This window comes from Spermophilus citellus, assembly GCF_964194105.1.
Source record: "Spermophilus citellus genome assembly, chromosome: 5".
Lineage (NCBI taxonomy): Eukaryota > Metazoa > Chordata > Mammalia > Rodentia > Sciuridae > Spermophilus > Spermophilus citellus.
Genome location: NC_138186.1, coordinates 31,170,735 through 31,194,601, shown reverse-complemented (window position 1 = coordinate 31,194,601; position 23,867 = coordinate 31,170,735).

Here is a 23,867-nt window from a genome sequence, read left to right as displayed (position 1 = left end):
TATTGTGTCAAGTTTCAAGAAGCTAGCACAAACCGTGTTGGATTTAGAGTTCCAAATACATCTATCAATATAGGAGAAAACAGAGTGAAACCTAAAAATTCAAACTCTTACTGGAAACGAACGCTTCAACATAGAAGTTGAAATTTGGGGAACCAAGTCAGCTTAGAGTACTGATCATTACCTGAAAGTATCATCCAGTTTGGGTGAAAAAATATTTGCTGAGATTTCTGGAGATTCGTAATTTTTGGACGCTTGGCAACCCCTTTATATGGAAGTGTTTCTCGCCAGTCACTGCTAAGGGCTACATCAAGAGGAAACAAAACATAGAGACAGAACGTGAAACTACTTTATTGCGTCAAGTTTCAAGAAGCTAGCACAAACCGTGTTGGATTTAGAGTTCCAAATACATCTATCAATATAGGAGAAAACGGAATGAAACCTAAAAATTCAAACTGTTACTGGAAATGAACGCTTCAACATAGAAGAACGAAGTTTCGGGAACCAAGTCGCCTTAGTGTACTGATCATTACCTGAAACTATCATCAAGTTTGGGTGAAAAAATATTTGCTGAAATTTCTGGAGATTCGTAATTTTTGGACGCTTGGCAACCCGTTTCCATGAAAGTGTTTCTCCCAGTCACTGCTAAGGGCTACATCAAGAGGAAACAAAACATAGAGACAGAACCTGAAACTACTTTATTGTGTCAAGTTTCAAGAAGCTAGCACAAACCGTGTTGGATTTAGAGTTCCAAATACATCTATCAATATAGGAGAAAACAGAGTGAAACCGAAAAATTCAAACTGTTACTGGAAACGAACGCTTCAACATAGAAGAACGAAATTTGGGGAACCAAGTGGGCTTAGTGTTCTGATCATTACCTGAAAGTTTCATCCAGTTTGGGTGAAAAAATATTTGCTGAGATTTCTGGAGATTCGTAATTTTTGGACGCTTGGCAACCCGTTTCCATGAAAGTGTTTCTCGCCAGTCACTGCTAAGGGCTACATCAAGAGGAAACAAAACATAGAGACAGAACGTGAAACTACATTATTCTGTCAAGTTTCAAGAAGCTAGCACAAACCGTGTTGGATTTAGAGTTCCAAATACATCTATCAATATAGGAGAAAACAGAGTGAAACCTAAAAATTCAAACTGTTACTGGAAAAGAACGCTTCAACATAGAAGAATGAAATTTGGGGAACCAAGTCAGCTTAGTGTACTGATCATTACCTGAAAGTATCATCCAGTTTGGGTGAAAAAATATTTGCTGAGATTTCTGGAGATTCGTAATTTTTGGATGCTTGGCAACCCGTTTCAATGAAAGTGTTTCTCCCAGTCACTGCTAAGGGCTACATCAAGAGGAAACAAAACATAGAGACAGAACGTGAAACTACTTTATTGTGACAAGTTTCAAGAAGCTAGCACAAACCGTGTTGGATTTAGAGTTCCAAATACATCTATCAATATAGGAGAAAACAGAATGAAACCTAAAAATTCAAACTGTTACTGGAAATGAACGCTTCAACATAGAAGGACGAAGTTGGGGGAACCAAGTCGCCTTAGTATACTGATCATTACCTGAAAGTATCATCCAGTTTGGGTGAAAAAATATTTGCTGAGATTTCTGGAGATTCGTAATTTTTGGATGCTTGGCAACCCCTTTCCATGAAAGTGTTTCTCGCCAGTCACTGCTTAGGGCTACATCAAGAGGAAACAAAGCATAGAGATAGAACGTGAAACTACTTTATTGTGTCAAGTTTCAAGAAGCTAGCACAAACCGTGTTGGATTTAGAGTTCCAAATACATCTATCAATATAGGAGAAAACAGAGTGAAACCTAAAAATTCAAACTGTTACTGGAAACGAACGCTTCAACATAGAAGAATGAAATTTGGGGAACCAAGTCAGCTTAGAGTACTGATCATTAACTGAAAGTATCATCCAGTTTGGGTGAAAAAATATTTGCTGAGATTTCTGGAGATTCGTAATTTTTGGACGCTTGGCAACCCCTTTATATGGAAGTGTTTCTCGCCAGTCACTGCTAAGGGCTACATCAAGAGGAAACAAAACATAGAGACAGAACGTGAAACTACTTTATTGCGTCAAGTTTCAAGAAGCTAGCACAAACCGTGTTGGATTTAGAGTTCCAAATACATCTATCAATATAGGAGAAAACGGAATGAAACCTAAAAATTCAAACTGTTACTGGAAATGAACGCTTCAACATAGAAGAACGAAGTTTCGGGAACCAAGTCGCCTTAGTGTACTGATCATTACCTGAAACTATCATCAAGTTTGGGTGAAAAAATATTTGCTGAGATTTCTGGAGATTCGTAATTTTTGGATGCTTGGCAACCCCTTTCCATGAAAGTGTTTCTCGCCAGTCACTGCTTAGGGCTACATCAAGAGGAAACAAAACATAGAGATAGAACCTGAAACTACTTTATTGTGTCAAGTTTCAAGAAGTTAGCACAAACCGTGTTGTATTTAGAGTTCCAAATACATCTATCAATATAGGAGAAAACAGAGTGAAACCTAAAAATTCAAACTGTTACTGGAAACGAACGCTTCAACATAGAAGAACGAAATTTGGTGAACCAAGTGGGCTTAGTGTTCTGATCATTACCTGAAAGTTTCATCCAGTTTGGGTGAAAAAATATTTGCTGAGATTCCTGGAGATTCGTAATTTTGGACGCTTGGCTACCCGTTTCCATGAAAGTGTTTCTCGCCAGTCACTGCTAAGGGCTACATCAAGAGGAAACAAAACATAGTGACAGAACGTGAAACTACTTTATTGCGTCAAGTTTCAAGAAGCTAGCACAAACCGTGTTGGATTTAGAGTTCCAAATACATCTATCAATATAGGAGAAAACAGAGTGAAACCTAAAAATTCAAACTGTTACTGAAAATGAACGCTTCAACATAGAAGGACGAAGTTGCGGGAACCAAGTCGCCTTAATGTACTGATCATTACCTGAAACTATCATCAAGTTTGGGTGAAAAAATATTTGCTGAGATTTCTGGAGATTCGTAATTTTTGGACGCTTGGCAACCACTTTATATGGAAGTGTTTCTCGCCAGTCACTGCTTAGGGCTACATCAAGAGGAAACAAAACATAGAGAGAGAACGTGAAACTACATTATTGTGTCAAGTTTCAAGAAGCTAGCACAAACCGTGTTGGATTTAGAGTTCCAAATACATCTATCAATATAGGAGAAAACAGAGTGAAACCTAAAAATTCAAACTGTTACTGGAAACGAACACTTCAACATAGAAGAATGAAATTTGGGGAACCAAGTCAGCTTAGTGTACTGATCATTACCTGAAAGTATCATCCAGTTTGGGTGAAAAAATATTTGCTGAGATTTCTGGAGATTCGTAATTTTTGGACGCTTGGCAACCCGTTTCCATGAAAGTGTTTCTCCCAGTCACTGCTAAGGGCTACATCAAGAGGAAACAAAACATAGAGACAGAACGTGAAACTACTTTATTGTGTCAAGTTTCAAGAAGCTAGCACAAACCGTGTTGGATTTAGAGTTCCAAATACATCTATCAATATAGGAGAAAACAGAGTGAAACCTAAAAATTCAAACTGTTACTGGAAACGAACGCTTCAACATAGAAGGACGAAGTTGCGGGAACCAAGTCGCCTTAGTGTACTGATCATTACCTGAAAGTATCATCCAGTTTGGGTGAAAAAATATTCGCTGAGATTTCTGGAGATTCGTAATTTTTGGACGCTTGGCAACCCCTTTATATGGAAGTGTTTCTCGCCAGTCACTGCTTAGGGCTACATCAAGAGAAAACAAAACATAGAGACAGAAGGTGAATCTACTTTATTGTGTCAAGTTTCAAGAAGCTAGCACAAACCGTGTTGGATTTAGAGTTCCAAATACATCTATCAATATAGGAGAAAACAGAGTGAAACCGAAAAATTCAAACTGTTACTGGAAACGAACGCTTCAACATAGAAGAATGAAATTTGGGGAACCAAGTCAGCTTAGTGTACTGATCATTACCTGAAAGTATCATCCAGTTTGGGTGAAAAAATATTTGCTGAGATTTCTGGAGATTCGTAATTTTTGGACGCTTGGCAACCCGTTTCAATGAAAGTGTTTCTCCCAGTAACTGCTAAGGGCTACATCAATTGGAAACAAAACATAGAGACAGAACGTGAAACTACTTTATTTTGTCAAGTTTCAAGAAGCTAGCACAAACCGTGTTGGATTTAGAGTTCCAAATACATCTATCAATATAGGAGAAAACAGAATGAAACCTAAAAATTCAAACTGATACTGGAAATGAACGCTTCAACATAGAAGGACGAAGTTGCGGGAACCAAGTCGCCTTAGTGTACTGATCATTACCTGAAAGTATCATCCAGTTTGGGTGAAAAAATATTTGCTGAGATTTCTGGAGATTCGTAATTTTTGGATGCTTGGCAACCCCTTTCCATGAAAGTGTTTCTCGCCAGTCACTGCTTAGGGCTACATCAAGAGGAAACAAAGCATAGAGATAGAACGTGAAACTACTTTATTGTGTCAAGTTTCAAGAAGCTAGCACAAACCGTGTTGGATTTAGAGTTCCAAATACATCTATCAATATAGGAGAAAACAGAGTGAAACCTAAAAATTCAAACTCTTACTGGAAACGAACGCTTCAACATAGAAGTTGAAATTTGGGGAACCAAGTCAGCTTAGAGTACTGATCATTACCTGAAAGTATCATCCAGTTTGGGTGAAAAAATATTTGCTGAGATTTCTGGAGATTCGTAATTTTTGGACGCTTGGCAACCCCTTTATATGGAAGTGTTTCTCGCCAGTCACTGCTAAGGGCTACATCAAGAGGAAACAAAACATAGAGACAGAACGTGAAACTACTTTATTGCGTCAAGTTTCAAGAAGCTAGCACAAACCGTGTTGGATTTAGAGTTCCAAATACATCTATCAATATAGGAGAAAACGGAATGAAACCTAAAAATTCAAACTGTTACTGGAAATGAACGCTTCAACATAGAAGAACGAAGTTTCGGGAACCAAGTCGCCTTAGTGTACTGATCATTACCTGAAACTATCATCAAGTTTGGGTGAAAAAATATTTGCTGAAATTTCTGGAGATTCGTAATTTTTGGACGCTTGGCAACCCGTTTCCATGAAAGTGTTTCTCCCAGTCACTGCTAAGGGCTACATCAAGAGGAAACAAAACATAGAGACAGAACCTGAAACTACTTTATTGTGTCAAGTTTCAAGAAGCTAGCACAAACCGTGTTGGATTTAGAGTTCCAAATACATCTATCAATATAGGAGAAAACAGAGTGAAACCGAAAAATTCAAACTGTTACTGGAAACGAACGCTTCAACATAGAAGAACGAAATTTGGGGAACCAAGTGGGCTTAGTGTTCTGATCATTACCTGAAAGTTTCATCCAGTTTGGGTGAAAAAATATTTGCTGAGATTTCTGGAGATTCGTAATTTTTGGACGCTTGGCAACCCGTTTCCATGAAAGTGTTTCTCCCAGTCACTGCTAAGGGCTACATCAAGAGGAAACAAAACATAGAGAAAGAACGTGAAACTACTTTATTGTGTCAAGTTTCAAGAAGCTAGCACAAACCGTGTTGGATTTAGAGTTCCAAATACATCTATCAATATAGGAGAAAACAGAGTGAAACCTAAAAATTCAAACTGTTACTGGAAACGAACGCTTCAACATAGAAGAACGAAATTTGGTGAACCAAGTGGGCTTAGTGTTCTGATCATTACCTGAAAGTTTCATCCAGTTTGGGTGAAAAAATATTTGCTGAGATTTCTGGAGATTCGTAATTTTTGGACGCTTGGCAACCCGTTTCCATGAAAGTGTTTCTCGCCAGTCACTGCTAAGGGCTACATCAAGAGGAAACAAAACATAGAGACAGAACGTGAAACTACTTTATTGCGTCAAGTTTCAAGAAGCTAGCACAAACCGTGTTGGATTTAGAGTTCCAAATACATCTATCAATATAGGAGAAAACAGAGTGAAACCGAAAAATTCAAACTGTTACTGGAAACGAACGCTTCAACATAGAAGAATGAAATTTGGGGAACCAAGTCAGCTTAGTGTACTGATCATTACCTGAAAGTATCATCCAGTTTGGGTGAAAAAATATTTGCTGAGATTTCTGGAGATTCGTAATTTTTGGACGCTTGGCAACCCGTTTCAATGAAAGTGTTTCTCCCAGTAACTGCTAAGGGCTACATCAATTGGAAACAAAACATAGAGACAGAACGTGAAACTACTTTATTTTGTCAAGTTTCAAGAAGCTAGCACAAACCGTGTTGGATTTAGAGTTCCAAATACATCTATCAATATAGGAGAAAACAGAATGAAACCTAAAAATTCAAACTGTTACTGGAAATGAACGCTTCAACATAGAAGGACGAAGTTGCGGGAACCAAGTCGCCTTAGTGTACTGATCATTACCTGAAAGTATCATCCAGTTTGGGTGAAAAATATTTGCTGAGATTTCTGGAGATTCGTAATTTTTGGATGCTTGGCAACCCCTTTCCATGACAGTGTTTCTCGCCAGTCACTGCTTAGGGCTACATCAAGAGGAAACAAAACATAGAGACAGAACCTGAAAGTACTTTATTGTGTCAAGTTTCAAGAAGTTAGCACAAACCGTGTTGTATTTAGAGTTCCAAATACATCTATCAATATAGGAGAAAACAGAGTGAAACCTAAAAATTCAAACTGTTACTGGAAACGAACGCTTCAACATAGAAGAACGAAATTTGGTGAACCAAGTGGGCTTAGTGTTCTGATCATTACCTGAAAGTTTCATCCAGTGTGGGTGAAAAAATACTTGCTGAGATTTCTGGAGATTCGTAATTTTGGACGCTTGGCAACCCGTTTCCATGAAAGTGTTTCTCGCCAGTCACTGCTAAGGGCTACATCAAGAGGAAACAAAACATAGAGACAGAACGTGAAACTACTTTATTGCGTCAAGTTTCAAGAAGCTAGCACAAACCGTGTTGGATTTAGAGTTCCAAATACATCTATCAATATAGGAGAAAACAGAGTGAAACCTAAAAATTCAAACTGTTACTGGAAACGAACGCTTCAACATAGAAGGACGAAGTTGCGGGAACCAAGTCGCCTTAGTGTACTGATCATTACCTGAAAGTATCATCCAGTTTGGGTGAAAAAATATTCGCTGAGATTTCTGGAGATTCGTAATTTTTGGACGCTTGGCAACCCCTTTATATGGAAGTGTTTCTCGCCAGTCACTGCTTAGGGCTACATCAAGAGAAAACAAAACATAGAGACAGAAGGTGAATCGACTTTATTGTGTCAAGTTTCAAGAAGCTAGCACAAACCGTGTTGGATTTAGAGTTCCAAATACATCTATCAATATAGGAGAAAACAGAGTGAAACCGAAAAATTCAAACTGTTACTGGAAACGAACGCTTCAACATAGAAGAATGAAATTTGGGGAACCAAGTCAGCTTAGTGTACTGATCATTACCTGAAAGTATCATCCAGTTTGGGTGAAAAAATATTTGCTGAGATTTCTGGAGATTCGTAATTTTTGGACGCTTGGCAACCCGTTTCAATGAAAGTGTTTCTCCCAGTAACTGCTAAGGGCTACATCAATTGGAAACAAAACATAGAGACAGAACGTGAAACTACTTTATTTTGTCAAGTTTCAAGAAGCTAGCACAAACCGTGTTGGATTTAGAGTTCCAAATACATCTATCAATATAGGAGAAAACAGAATGAAACCTAAAAATTCAAACTGATACTGGAAATGAACGCTTCAACATAGAAGGACGAAGTTGCGGGAACCAAGTCGCCTTAGTGTACTGATCATTACCTGAAAGTATCATCCAGTTTGGGTGAAAAAATATTTGCTGAGATTTCTGGAGATTCGTAATTTTTGGATGCTTGGCAACCCCTTTCCATGAAAGTGTTTCTCGCCAGTCACTGCTTAGGGCTACATCAAGAGGAAACAAAGCATAGAGATAGAACGTGAAACTACTTTATTGTGTCAAGTTTCAAGAAGCTAGCACAAACCGTGTTGGATTTAGAGTTCCAAATACATCTATCAATATAGGAGAAAACAGAGTGAAACCTAAAAATTCAAACTGTTACTGGAAACGAACGCTTCAACATAGAAGTTGAAATTTGGGGAACCAAGTCAGCTTAGAGTACTGATCATTACCTGAAAGTATCATCCAGTTTGGGTGAAAAAATATTTGCTGAGATTTCTGGAGATTCGTAATTTTTGGACGCTTGGCAACCCCTTTATATGGAAGTGTTTCTCGCCAGTCACTGCTAAGGGCTACATCAAGAGGAAACAAAACATAGAGACAGAACGTGAAACTACTTTATTGCGTCAAGTTTCAAGAAGCTAGCACAAACCGTGTTGGATTTAGAGTTCCAAATACATCTATCAATATAGGAGAAAACGGAATGAAACCTAAAAATTCAAACTGTTACTGGAAATGAACGCTTCAACATAGAAGAACGAAGTTTCGGGAACCAAGTCGCCTTAGTGTACTGATCATTACCTGAAACTATCATCAAGTTTGGGTGAAAAAATATTTGCTGAAATTTCTGGAGATTCGTAATTTTTGGACGCTTGGCAACCCGTTTCCATGAAAGTGTTTCTCCCAGTCACTGCTAAGGGCTACATCAAGAGGAAACAAAACATAGAGACAGAACCTGAAACTACTTTATTGTGTCAAGTTTCAAGAAGCTAGCACAAACCGTGTTGGATTTAGAGTTCCAAATACATCTATCAATATAGGAGAAAACAGAGTGAAACCGAAAAATTCAAACTGTTACTGGAAACGAACGCTTCAACATAGAAGAACGAAATTTGGGGAACCAAGTGGGCTTAGTGTTCTGATCATTACCTGAAAGTTTCATCCAGTTTGGGTGAAAAAATATTTGCTGAGATTTCTGGAGATTCGTAATTTTTGGACGCTTGGCAACCCGTTTCCATGAAAGTGTTTCTCCCAGTCACTGCTAAGGGCTACATCAAGAGGAAACAAAACATAGAGAAAGAACGTGAAACTACTTTATTGTGTCAAGTTTCAAGAAGCTAGCACAAACCGTGTTGGATTTAGAGTTCCAAATACATCTATCAATATAGGAGAAAACAGAGTGAAACCTAAAAATTCAAACTGTTACTGGAAACGAACGCTTCAACATAGAAGAACGAAATTTGGTGAACCAAGTGGGCTTAGTGTTCTGATCATTACCTGAAAGTTTCATCCAGTTTGGGTGAAAAAATATTTGCTGAGATTTCTGGAGATTCGTAATTTTTGGACGCTTGGCAACCCGTTTCCATGAAAGTGTTTCTCGCCAGTCACTGCTAAGGGCTACATCAAGAGGAAACAAAACATAGAGACAGAACGTGAAACTACTTTATTGCGTCAAGTTTCAAGAAGCTAGCACAAACCGTGTTGGATTTAGAGTTCCAAATACATCTATCAATATAGGAGAAAACAGAGTGAAACCGAAAAATTCAAACTGTTACTGGAAACGAACGCTTCAACATAGAAGAATGAAATTTGGGGAACCAAGTCAGCTTAGTGTACTGATCATTACCTGAAAGTATCATCCAGTTTGGGTGAAAAAATATTTGCTGAGATTTCTGGAGATTCGTAATTTTTGGACGCTTGGCAACCCGTTTCAATGAAAGTGTTTCTCCCAGTAACTGCTAAGGGCTACATCAATTGGAAACAAAACATAGAGACAGAACGTGAAACTACTTTATTTTGTCAAGTTTCAAGAAGCTAGCACAAACCGTGTTGGATTTAGAGTTCCAAATACATCTATCAATATAGGAGAAAACAGAATGAAACCTAAAAATTCAAACTGTTACTGGAAATGAACGCTTCAACATAGAAGGACGAAGTTGCGGGAACCAAGTCGCCTTAGTGTACTGATCATTACCTGAAAGTATCATCCAGTTTGGGTGAAAAATATTTGCTGAGATTTCTGGAGATTCGTAATTTTTGGATGCTTGGCAACCCCTTTCCATGACAGTGTTTCTCGCCAGTCACTGCTTAGGGCTACATCAAGAGGAAACAAAACATAGAGACAGAACCTGAAACTACTTTATTGTGTCAAGTTTCAAGAAGTTAGCACAAACCGTGTTGTATTTAGAGTTCCAAATACATCTATCAATATAGGAGAAAACAGAGTGAAACCTAAAAATTCAAACTGTTACTGGAAACGAACGCTTCAACATAGAAGAACGAAATTTGGTGAACCAAGTGGGCTTAGTGTTCTGATCATTACCTGAAAGTTTCATCCAGTTTGGGTGAAAAAATACTTGCTGAGATTTCTGGAGATTCGTAATTTTGGACGCTTGGCAACCCGTTTCCATGAAAGTGTTTCTCGCCAGTCACTGCTAAGGGCTACATCAAGAGGAAACAAAACATAGAGACAGAACGTGAAACTACTTTATTGCGTCAAGTTTCAAGAAGCTAGCACAAACCGTGTTGGATTTAGAGTTCCAAATACATCTATCAATATAGGAGAAAATAGAGTGAAACCTAAAAATTCAAACTGTTACTGAAAATGAACGCTTCAACATAGAAGGATGAAGTTGTGGGAACCAAGTCGCCTTAGTGTACTGATCATTACCTGAAAGTATCATCCAGTTTGGGTGAAAAAATATTTGCTGAGATTTCTGGAGATTCGTAATTTTTGGACGCTTGGCAACCCCTTTATATGGAAGTGTTTCTCCCAGTCACTGCTTAGGGCTACATCAAGAGGAAACAAAACATAGAGAGAGAACGTGAAACTACATTATTGTGTCAAGTTTCAAGAAGCTAGCACAAACCGTGTTGGATTTAGAGTTCCAAATACATCTATCAATATAGGAGAAAACAGAGTGAAACCTAAAAATTCAAACTGTTACTGGAAACGAACGCTTCAACATAGAAGAATGAAATTTGGGGAACCAAGTCAGCTTAGTGTACTGATCATTACCTGAAAGTATCATCCAGTTTGGGTGAAAAAATATTTGCTGAGATTTCTGGAGATTCGTAATTTTTGGACGCTTGGCAACCCGTTTCCATGAAAGTGTTTCTCCCAGTCACTGCTAAGGGCTACATCAAGAGGAAACAAAACATAGAGACAGAACGTGAAACTACTTTATTGTGTCAAGTTTCAAGAAGCTAGCACAAACCGTGTTGGATTTAGAGTTCCAAATACATCTATCAATATAGGAGAAAACAGAGTGAAACCTAAAAATTCAAACTGTTACTGGAAACGAACGCTTCAACATAGAAGAACGAAATTTGGTGAACCAAATGGGCTTAGTGTTCTGATCATTACCTGAAAGTTTCATCCAGTTTGGGTGAAAAAATATTTGCTGAGATTTCTGGAGATTCGTAATTTTTGGACGCTTGGCAACCCGTTTCCATGAAAGTGTTTCTCGCCAGTCACTGCTAAGGGCTACATCAAGAGGAAACAAAACATAGAGACAGAACGTGAAACTACTTTATTGCGTCAAGTTTCAAGAAGCTAGCACAAACCGTGTTGGATTTAGAGTTCCAAATACATCTATCAATATAGGAGAAAACAGAGTGAAACCTAAAAATTCAAACTGTTACTGGAAACGAACGCTTCAACATAGAAGAATGAAATTTGGGGAACCAAGTCAGCTTAGTGTACTGATCATTACCTGAAAGTATCATCCAGTTTGGGTGAAAAAATATTTGCGGAGATTTCTGGAGATTCGTAATTTTTGGACGCTTGGCAACCCGTTTCAATGAAAGTGTTTCTCCCAGTAACTGCTAAGGGCTACATCAATTGGAAACAAAACATAGAGACAGAACGTGAAACTACTTTATTTTGTCAAGTTTCAAGAAGCTAGCACAAACCGTGTTGGATTTAGAGTTCCAAATACATCTATCAATATAGGAGAAAACAGAATGAAACCTAAAAATTCAAACTGTTACAGGAAATGAACGCTTCAACATAGAAGGACGAAGTTGCGGGAACCAAGTCGCCTTAGTGTACTGATCATTACCTGAAAGTATCATCCAGTTTGGGTGAAAAAATATTTGCTGAGATTTCTGGAGATTCGTAATTTTTGGATGCTTGGCAACCCCTTTCCATGAAAGTGTTTCTCGCCAGTCACTGCTTAGGGCTACATCAAGAGGAAACAAAGCATAGAGATAGAACGTGAAACTACTTTATTGTGTCAAGTTTCAAGAAGCTAGCACAAACCGTGTTGGATTTAGAGTTCCAAATACATCTATCAATATAGGAGAAAACAGAGTGAAACCTAAAAATTCAAACTGTTACTGGAAATGAACGCTTCAACATAGAAGAACGAAGTTTCGGGAACCAAGTCGCCTTAGTGTACTGATCATTACCTGAAACTATCATCAAGTTTGGGTGAAAAAATATTTGCTGAGATTTCTGGAGATACGTAATTTTTGGAAGCTTGGCAGCCCCTTTCCATGAAAGTGTTTATCGCCCGTCACTGCTTAGGGGTACATCAAGAGGAAACAAAACATAGAGATAGAACGTGAAACTACATTATTGTGTCAAGTTTCAAGAAGCTAGCACAAACCGTGTTGTATTTAGAGTTCCAAATACATCTATCAATATAGGAGAAAACAGAGTGAAACCGAAAAATTCAAACTGTTACTGGAAACGAACGCTTCAACATAGAAGAACGAAATTTGGGGAACCAAGTCAGCTTAGTGTACTAATCATTAACTGAAAGGATCATCAAGTTTGGGTGAAAAAATATATGCTGAGATTTCTGGAGATTCGTAATTTTTGGACGCTTGGCAACCCCTTTATATGGAAGTGTTTCTCGCCAGTCACTGCTTAGGGCTACATCAAGAGGAAACAAAACATAGAGAGAGAACGTGAAACTACATTATTGTGTCAAGTTTCAAGAAGCTAGCACAAACCGCGTTGGATTTAGAGTTCCAAATACATCTATCAATATAGGAGAAAACAGAGTGAAACCTTAAAATTCAAACTGTTACTGGAAACGAACGCTTCAACATAGAAGAATGAAATTTGGGGAACCAAGTCAGCTTAGTGTACTGATCATTACCTGAAAGTATCATCCAGTTTGGGTGAAAAAATATTTGCTGAGATTTCTGGAGATTCGTAATTTTTGGACGCTTGGCAACCCCTTTATATGGAAGTGTTTCTCGCCAGTCACTGCTTAGGGCTACATCAAGAGGAAACAAAACATAGAGATAGAACGTGAAACTACATTATTGTGTCAAGTTTCAAGAAGCTAGCACAAACCGTGTTGGATTTAGCGTTCCAAATACATCTATCAATATAGGAGAAAACAGAGTGAAACCTAAAAATTCAAACTGTTACTGGAAACGAACGCTTCAACATGGAAGAATGAAATTTGGGGAACCAAGTCAGCTTAGTGTGCTGATCATTATGTGAAAGTATCATCCTGTTTGGGTGAAAAAATATTTGCTGAGATTTCTGGAGATTCGTAATTTTTGGATGCTTGGCAACCCCTTTCCATGAAAGTGTTTCTCGCCAGTCACTGCTTAGGGCTACATCAAGAGGAAACAAAACATAGAGATAGAACCTGAAACTACTTTATTGTGTCAAGTTTCAAGAAGTTAGCACAAACCGTGTTGTATTTAGAGTTCCAAATACATCTATCAATATAGGAGAAAACAGAGTGAAACCTAAAAATTCAAACTGTTACTGGAAACGAACGCTTCAACATAGAAGAACGAAATTTGGTGAACCAAGTGGGCTTAGTGTTCTGATCATTACCTGAAAGTTTCATCCAGTTTGGGTGAAAAAATATTTGCTGAGATTTCTGGAGATTCGTAATTTTGGACGCTTGGCAACCCGTTTCCATGAAAGTGTTTCTCGCCAGTCACTGCTAAGGGTACATCAAGAGGAAACAAAACATAGAGACAGAACGTGAAACTACTTTATTGCGTCAAGTTTCAAGAAGCTAGCACAAACCGTGTTGGATTTAGAGTTCCAAATACATCTATCAATATAGGAGAAAATAGAGTGAAACCTAAAAATTCAAACTGTTACTGAAAATGAACGCTTCAACATAGAAAAATGAAGTTGCGGGAACCAAGTCGCCTTAGTGTACTGATCATTACCTGAAAGTATCATCCAGTTTGGGTGAAAAAATATTTGCTGAGATTTCTGGAGATTCGTAATTTTTGGACGCTTGGCAACCCCTTTATATGGAAGTGTTTCTCGCCAGTCACTGCTTAGGGCTACATCAAGAGGAAACAAAACATAGAGACAGAACGTGAAACTACATTATTCTGTCAAGTTTCAAGAAGCTAGCACAAACCGTGTTGGATTTAGAGTTCCAAATACATCTATCAATATAGGAGAAAACAGAGTGAAACCTAAAAATTCAAACTGTTACTGGAAACGAACGCTTCAACATAGAAGAATGAAATTTGGGGAACCAAGTCAGCTTAGTGTACTGATCATTACCTGAAAGTATCATCCAGTTTGGGTGAAAAAATATTTGCTGAGATTTCTGGAGATTCGTAATTTTTGGACGCTTGGCAACCCGTTTCCATGAAAGTGTTTCTCCCAGTCACTTCTAAGGGCTACATCAAGAGGAAACAAAACATAGAGACAGAACGTGAAACTACTTTATTGTGTCAAGTTTCAAGAAGCTAGCACAAACCGTGTTGGATTTAGAGTTCCAAATACATCTATCAATATAGGAGAAAACAGAGTGAAACCTAAAAATTCAAACTGTTACTGGAAACGAACGCTTCAACATAGAAGAACGAAATTTGGTGAACCAAGTGGGCTTAGTGTACTGATCATTACCTGAAAGTTTCATCCAGTTTGGGTTAAAAAATATTTGCTGAGATTTCTGGAGATTCGTAATTTTTGGACGCTTGGCAACCCGTTTCCATGAAAGTGTTTCTCGCCAGTCACTGCTAAGGGCTACATCAAGAGGAAACAAAACATAGAGACAGAACGTGAAACTACTTTATTGCGTCAAGTTTCAAGAAGCTAGCACAAACCGTGTTGGATTTAGAGTTCCAAATACATCTATCAATATAGGAGAAAATAGAGTGAAACCTAAAAATTCAAAATGTTACTGAAAATGAACGCTTCAACATAGAAGGACGAAGTTGCGGGAACCAAGTCGCCTTAGTGTCCTGATCATTACCTGAAAGTATCATCCAGTTTGGGTGAAAAAATATTTGCTGAGATTTCTGGAGATTCGTAATTTTTGGACGCTTGGCAACCCGTTTCCATGAAAGTGTTTCTCGCCAGTCACTGCTAAGGGCTACATCAAGAGGAAACAAAACATAGAGACAGAACGTGAAACTACATTATTCTGTCAAGTTTCAAGAAGCTAGCACAAACCGTGTTGGATTTAGAGTTCCAAATACATCTATCAATATAGGAGAAAACAGAGTGAAACCTAAAAATTCAAACTGTTACTGGAAAAGAACGCTTCAACATAGAAGAATGAAATTTGGGGAACCAAGTCAGCTTAGTGTACTGATCATTACCTGAAAGTATCATCCAGTTTGGGTGAAAAAATATTTGCTGAGATTTCTGGAGATTCGTAATTTTTGGATGCTTGGCAACCCGTTTCAATGAAAGTGTTTCTCCCAGTCACTGCTAAGGGCTACATCAAGAGGAAACAAAACATAGAGACAGAACGTGAAACTACTTTATTGTGACAAGTTTCAAGAAGCTAGCACAAACCGTGTTGGATTTAGAGTTCCAAATACATCTATCAATATAGGAGAAAACAGAATGAAACCTAAAAATTCAAACTGTTACTGGAAATGAACGCTTCAACATAGAAGGACGAAGTTGGGGGAACCAAGTCGCCTTAGTATACTGATCATTACCTGAAAGTATCATCCAGTTTGGGTGAAAAAATATTTGCTGAGATTTCTGGAGATTCCTAATTTTTGGATGCTTGGCAACCCCTTTCCATGAAAGTGTTTCTCGCCAGTCACTGCTTAGGGCTACATCAAGAGGAAACAAAGCATAGAGATAGAACGTGAAACTACTTTATTGTGTCAAGTTTCAAGAAGCTAGCACAAACCGTGTTGGATTTAGAGTTCCAAATACATCTATCAATATAGGAGAAAACAGAGTGAAACCTAAAAATTCAAACTGTTACTGGAAACGAACGCTTCAACATAGAAGAATGAAATTTGGGGAACCAAGTCAGCTTAGAGTACTGATCATTAACTGAAAGTATCATCCAGTTTGGGTGAAAAAATATTTGCTGAGATTTCTGGAGATTCGTAATTTTTGGACGCTTGGCAACCCCTTTATATGGAAGTGTTTCTCGCCAGTCACTGCTAAGGGCTACATCAAGAGGAAACAAAACATAGAGACAGAACGTGAAACTACTTTATTGCGTCAAGTTTCAAGAAGCTAGCACAAACCGTGTTGGATTTAGAGTTCCAAATACATCTATCAATATAGGAGAAAACGGAATGAAACCTAAAAATTCAAACTGTTACTGGAAATGAACGCTTCAACATAGAAGAACGAAGTTTCGGGAACCAAGTCGCCTTAGTGTACTGATCATTACCTGAAACTATCATCAAGTTTGGGTGAAAAAATATTTGCTGAGATTTCTGGAGATTCGTAATTTTTGGATGCTTGGCAACCCCTTTCCATGAAAGTGTTTCTCGCCAGTCACTGCTTAGGGCTACATCAAGAGGAAACAAAACATAGAGATAGAACCTGAAACTACTTTATTGTGTCAAGTTTCAAGAAGTTAGCACAAACCGTGTTGTATTTAGAGTTCCAAATACATCTATCAATATAGGAGAAAACAGAGTGAAACCTAAAAATTCAAACTGTTACTGGAAACGAACGCTTCAACATAGAAGAACGAAATTTGGTGAACCAAGTGGGCTTAGTGTTCTGATCATCACCTGAAAGTTTCATCCAGTTTGGGTGAAAAAATATTTGCTGAGATTTCTGGAGATTCGTAATTTTGGACGCTTGGCTACCCGTTTCCATGAAAGTGTTTCTCGCCAGTCACTGCTAAGGGCTACATCAAGAGGAAACAAAACATAGTGACAGAACGTGAAACTACTTTATTGCGTCAAGTTTCAAGAAGCTAGCACAAACCGTGTTGGATTTAGAGTTCCAAATACATCTATCAATATAGGAGAAAACAGAGTGAAACCTAAAAATTCAAACTGTTACTGAAAATGAACGCTTCAACATAGAAGGACGAAGTTGCGGGAACCAAGTCGCCTTAATGTACTGATCATTACCTGAAAGTATCATCCAGTTTGGGTGAAAAAATATTCGCTGAGATTTCTGGAGATTCGTAATTTTTGGACGCTTGGCAACCCCTTTATATGGAAGTGTTTCTCGCCAGTCACTGCTTAGGGCTACATCAAGAGGAAACAAAACATAGAGACAGAAGGTGAATCTACTTTATTGTGTCAAGTTTCAAGAAGCTAGCACAAACCGTGTTGGATTTAGAGTTCCAAATACATCTATCAATATAGGAGAAAACAGAGTGAAACCGAAAAATTCAAACTGTTACTGGAAACGAACGCTTCAACATAGAAGAATGAAATTTGGGGAACCAAGTCAGCTTAGTGTACTGATCATTACCTGAAAGTATCATCCAGTTTGGGTGAAAAAATATTTGCTGAGATTTCTGGAGATTCGTAATTTTTGGACGCTTGGCAACCCGTTTCAATGAAAGTGTTTCTCCCAGTAACTGCTAAGGGCTACATCAATTGGAAACAAAACATAGAGACAGAACGTGAAACTACTTTATTTTGTCAAGTTTCAAGAAGCTAGCACAAACCGTGTTGGATTTAGAGTTCCAAATACATCTATCAATATAGGAGAAAACAGAATGAAACCTAAAAATTAAAACTGATACTGGAAATGAACGCTTCAACATAGAAGGACGAAGTTGCGGGAACCAAGTCGCCTTAGTGTACTGATCATTACCTGAAAGTATCATCCAGTTTGGGTGAAAAAATATTTGCTGAGATTTCTGGAGATTCGTAATTTTTGGATGCTTGGCAACCCCTTTCCATGAAAGTGTTTCTCGCCAGTCACTGCTTAGGGCTACATCAAGAGGAAACAAAGCATAGAGATAGAACGTGAAACTACTTTATTGTGTCAAGTTTCAAGAAGCTAGCACAAACCGTGTTGGATTTAGAGTTCCAAATACATCTATCAATATAGGAGAAAACAGAGTGAAACCTAAAAATTCAAACTGTTACTGGAAACGAACGCTTCAACATAGAAGAATGAAATTTGGGGAACCAAGTCAGCTTAGAGTACTGATCATTACCTGAAAGTATCATCCAGTTTGGGTGAAAAAATATTTGCTGAGATTTCTGGAGATTCGTAATTTTTGGACGCTTGGCAACCCCTTTATATGGAAGTGTTTCTCGCCAGTCACTGCTAAGGGCTACATCAAGAGGAAACAAAACATAGAGACAGAACGTGAAACTACTTTATTGCGTCAAGTTTCAAGAAGCTAGCACAAACCGTGTTGGATTTAGAGTTCCAAATACATCTATCAATATAGGAGAAAACGGAATGAAACCTAAAAATTCAAACTGTTACTGGAAATGAACGCTTCAACATAGAAGAACGAAGTTTCGGGAACCAAGTCGCCTTAGTGTACTGATCATTACCTGAAACTATCATCAAGTTTGGGTGAAAAAATATTTGCTGAAATTTCTGGAGATTCGTAATTTTTGGACGCTTGGCAACCCGTTTCCATGAAAGTGTTTCTCCCATTCACTGCTAAGGGCTACATCAAGAGGAAACAAAACATAGAGACAGAACCTGAAACTACTTTATTGTGTCAAGTTTCAAGAAGCTAGCACAAACCGTGTTGGATTTAGAGTTCCAAATACATCTATCAATATAGGAGAAAACAGAGTGAAACCGAAAAATTCAAACTGTTACTGGAAACGAACGCTTCAACATAGAAGAACGAAATTTGGGGAAGCAAGTGGGCTTAGTGTTCTGATCATTACCTGAAAGTTTCATCCAGTTTGGGTGAAAAAATATTTGCTGAGATTTCTGGAGATTCGTAATTTTTGGACGCTTGGCAACCCGTTTCCATGAAAGTGTTTCTCCCAGTCACTGCTAAGGGCTACATCAAGAGGAAACAAAACATAGAGAAAGAACGTGAAACTACTTTATTGTGTCAAGTTTCAAGAAGCTAGCACAAACCGTGTTGGATTTAGAGTTCCAAATACATCTATCAATATAGGAGAAAACAGAGTGAAACCTAAAAATTCAAACTGTTACTGGAAACGAACGCTTCAACATAGAAGAACGAAATTTGGTGAACCAAGTGGGCTTAGTGTTCTGATCATTACCTGAAAGTTTCATCCAGTTTGGGTGAAAAAATATTTGCTGAGATTTCTGGAGATTCGTAATTTTTGGACGCTTGGCAACCCGTTTCCATGAAAGTGTTTCTCGCCAGTCACTGCTAAGGGCTACATCAAGAGGAAACAAAACATAGAGACAGAACGTGAAACTACTTTATTGCGTCAAGTTTCAAGAAGCTAGCACAAACCGTGTTGGATTTAGAGTTCCAAATACATCTATCAATATAGGAGAAAACAGAGTGAAACCGAAAAATTCAAACTGTTACTGGAAACGAACGCTTCAACATAGAAGAATGAAATTTGGGGAACCAAGTCAGCTTAGTGTACTGATCATTACCTGAAAGTATCATCCAGTTTGGGTGAAAAAATATTTGCTGAGATTTCTGGAGATTCGTAATTTTTGGACGCTTGGCAACCCGTTTCAATGAAAGTGTTTCTCCCAGTAACTGCTAAAGGCTACATCAATTGGAAACAAAATATAGAGACAGAACGTGAAACTACTTTATTTTGTCAAGTTTCAAGAAGCTAGCACAAACCGTGTTGGATTTAGAGTTCCAAATACATCTATCAATATAGGAGAAAACAGAATGAAACCTAAAAATTCAAACTGTTACTGGAAATGAACGCTTCAACATAGAAGGACGAAGTTGCGGGAACCAAGTCGCCTTAGTGTACTGATCATTACCTGAAAGTATCATCCAGTTTGGGTGAAAAATATTTGCTGAGATTTCTGGAGATTCGTAATTTTTGGATGCTTGGCAACCCCTTTCCATGAAAGTGTTTCTCGCCAGTCACTGCTTAGGGCTACATCAAGAGGAAACAAAGCATAGAGATAGAACGTGAAACTACTTTATTGTGTCAAGTTTCAAGAAGCTAGCACAAACCGTGTTGGATTTAGAGTTCCAAATACATCTATCAATATAGGAGAAAACAGAGTGAAACCTAAAAATTCAAACTGTTACTGGAAACGAACGCTTCAACATAGAAGAATGAAATTTGGGGAACCAACTCAGCTTAGTGTACTGATCATTACCTGAAAGTATCATCCAGTTTGGGTGAAAAAATATTTGCTGAGATTTCTGGAGATTCGTAATTTTTGGACGCTTGGCAACCCCTTTATATGGAAGTGTTTCTCGCCAGTCACTGCTTAGGGCTACATCAAGAGGAAACAAAACATAGAGATAGAACGTGAAACTACATTATTGTGTCAAGTTTCAAGAAGCTAGCACAAACCGTGTTGTATTTAGAGTTCCAAATACATCTATCAATATAGGAGAAAACAGAGTGAAACCTAAAAATTCAAACTGTTACTGGAAACGAACGCTTCAACATGGAAGAATGAAATTTGGGGAACCAAGTCAGCTTAGTGTGCTGATCATTATGTGAAAGTATCATCCTGTTTGGGTGAAAAAATATTTGCTGAGATTTCTGGAGATTCGTAATTTTTGGATGCTTGGCAACCCCTTTCCATGAAAGTGTTTCTCCCAGTCACTGCTAAGGGCTACATCAAGAGGAAACAAAACATAGAGACAGAACGTGAAACTACTTTATTGTGTCAAGTTTCAAGAAGCTAGCACAAACCGTGTTGGATTTAGAGTTCCAAATACATCTATCAATATAGGAGAAAACAGAGTGAAACCTAAAAATTCAAACTGTTACTGGAAACGAACGCTTCAACATAGAAGAACGAAATTTGGTGAACCAAGTGGGCTTAGTGTTCTGATCATTACCTGAAAGTTTCATCCAGTTTGGGTGAAAATATATTTGCTGAGATTTCTGGAGATTCGTAATTTTGGACGCTTGGCAACCCGTTTCCATGAAAGTGTTTCTCGCCAGTCACTGCTAAGGGCTACATCAAGAGGAAACAAAACATAGAGACAGAACGTGAAACTACTTTATTGCGTCAAGTTTCAAGAAGCTAGCACAAACCGTGTTGGATTTAGAGTTCCAAATACATCTATCAATATAGGAGAAAATAGAGTGAAACCTAAAAATTCAAACTGTTACTGAAAATGAACGCTTCAACATAGAAGGACGAAGTTGCGGGAACCAAGTCGCCTTAGTGTACTGATCATTACCTGAAAGTATCATCCAGTTTGGGTGAAAAAATATTTGCTGAGATTTCTGGAGATTCGTAATTTTTGGACGCTTGGCAACCCCTTTATATGGAAGTGTTTCTCGCCAGTCACTGCTTAGGGCTACATCAAGAGGAAACAAAACATAGAGAGAGAACGTGAAACTACATTATTCTGTCAAGTTTCAAGAAGCTAGCACAAACCGTGTTGGATTTAGAGTTCCAAATACATCTATCAATATAGGAGAAAACAGAGTGAAACCTAAAAATTCAAACTGTTACTGGAAACGAACTCTTCAACATAGAAGAATGAAATTTGGGGAACCAAGTCAGCTTAGTGTACTGATCATTACCTGAAAATATCATCCAGTTTGGGTGAAAAAATATTTGCTGAGATTTCTGGAGATTCGTAATTTTTGGACGCTTGGCAACCCGTTTCAATGAAAGTGTTTCTCCCAGTCACTGCTAAGGGCTACATCAAGAGGAAACAAAACATAGAGATAGAACGTGAAACTACTTTATTGTGTCAAGTTTCAAGAAGCTAGCACAAACCGTGTTGGATTTAGAGTTCCAAATACATCTATCAATATAGGAGAAAACAGAATGAAACCTAAAAATTCAAACTGTTACTGGAAATGAACGCTTCAACATAGAAGGACAAAGTTGCGGGAACCAAGTCGCCTTAGTGTACTGATCATTACCTGAAAGTATCATCCAGTTTGGGTGAAAAAATATTTGCTGAGATTTCTGGAGATTCGTAATTTTTGGACGCTTGGCAACCCGTTTCCATGAAAGTGTTTCTCCCAGTCACTGCTTAGGGCTACATCAAGAGGAAACAAAGCGTAGAGATAGAACGTGAAACTACTTTATTGTGTCAAGTTTCAAGAAGCTAGCACAAACCGTGTTGGATTTAGAGTTCCAAATACATCTATCAATATAGGAGAAAACAGAGTGAAAGCAAAAAATTCAAACTGTTACTGGAAACGAACGCTTCAACATAGAAGAATGAAATTTGGGGAACCAAGTCAGCTTAGAGTACTGATCATTACCTGAAAGTATCATCCAGTTTGGGTGAAAAAATATTTGCTGAGATTTCTGGAGATTCGTAATTTTTGGACGCTTGGCAACCCCTTTATATGGAAGTGTTTCTCGCCAGTCACTGCTAAGGGCTACATCAAGAGGAAACAAAACATAGAGACAGAACGTGAAACTACTTTATTGCGTCAAGTTTCAAGAAGCTAGCACAAACCGTGTTGGATTTAGAGTTCCAAATACATCTATCAATATAGGAGAAAACGGAATGAAACCTAAAAATTCAAACTGTTACTGGAAATGAACGCTTCAACATAGAAGAACGAAGTTTCGGGAACCAAGTCGCCTTAGTGTACTGATCATTACCTGAAACTATCATCAAGTTTGGGTGAAAAAATATTTGCTGAGATTTCTGGAGATACGTAATTTTTGGAAGCTTGGCAGCCCCTTTCCATGAAAGTGTTTATCGCCCGTCACTGCTTAGGGGTACATCAAGAGGAAACAAAACATAGAGATAGAACGTGAAACTACATTATGGTGTCAAGTTTCAAGAAGCTAGCACAAACCGCGTTAGATTTAGAGTTCCAAATACATCTATCAATATAGGAGAAAACAGAGTGAAACCTAAAAATTCAAACTGTTACTGAAAATGAACGCTTCAACATAGAAGGACGAAGTTGCGGGAACCAAGTCGCCTTAGTGTACTGATCATTACCTGAAAGTATCATCCAGTTTGGGTGAAAAAATATTTGCTGAGATTTCTGGAGATTCGTAATTTTTGGACGCTTGGCAACCCCTTTATATGGAAGTGTTTCTCGCCAGTCACTGCTAAGGGCTACATCAAGAGGAAACAAAACATAGAGAGAGAACGTGAAACTACATTATTGTGTCAAGTTTCAAGAAGCTAGCACAAACCGTGTTGGATTTAGAGTTCCAAATACATCTATCAATATAGGAGAAAACAGAGTGAAACCTAAAAATTCAAACTGTTACTGGAAACGAACGCTTCAACATAGAAGAATGAAATTTGGGGAACCAAGTCAGCTTAGTGTACTGATCATTACCTGAAAGTATCATCCAGTTTTGGTGAAAAAATATTTGCTGAGATTTCTGGAGATTCGTAATTTTTGGACGCTTGGCAACCCGTTTCCATGAAAGTGTTTCTCCCAGTCACTGCTAAGGGCTACATCAAGAGGAAACAAAACATAGAGACAGAACGTGAAACTACTTTATTGTGTCAAGTTTCAAGAAGCTAGCACAAACCGTGTTGGATTTAGAGTTCCAAATACATCTATCAATATAGGAGAAAACAGAGTGAAACCTAAAAATTCAAACTGTTACTGGAAACGAACGCTTCAACATAGAAGAACGAAATTTGGTGAACCAAGTGGGCTTAGTGTTC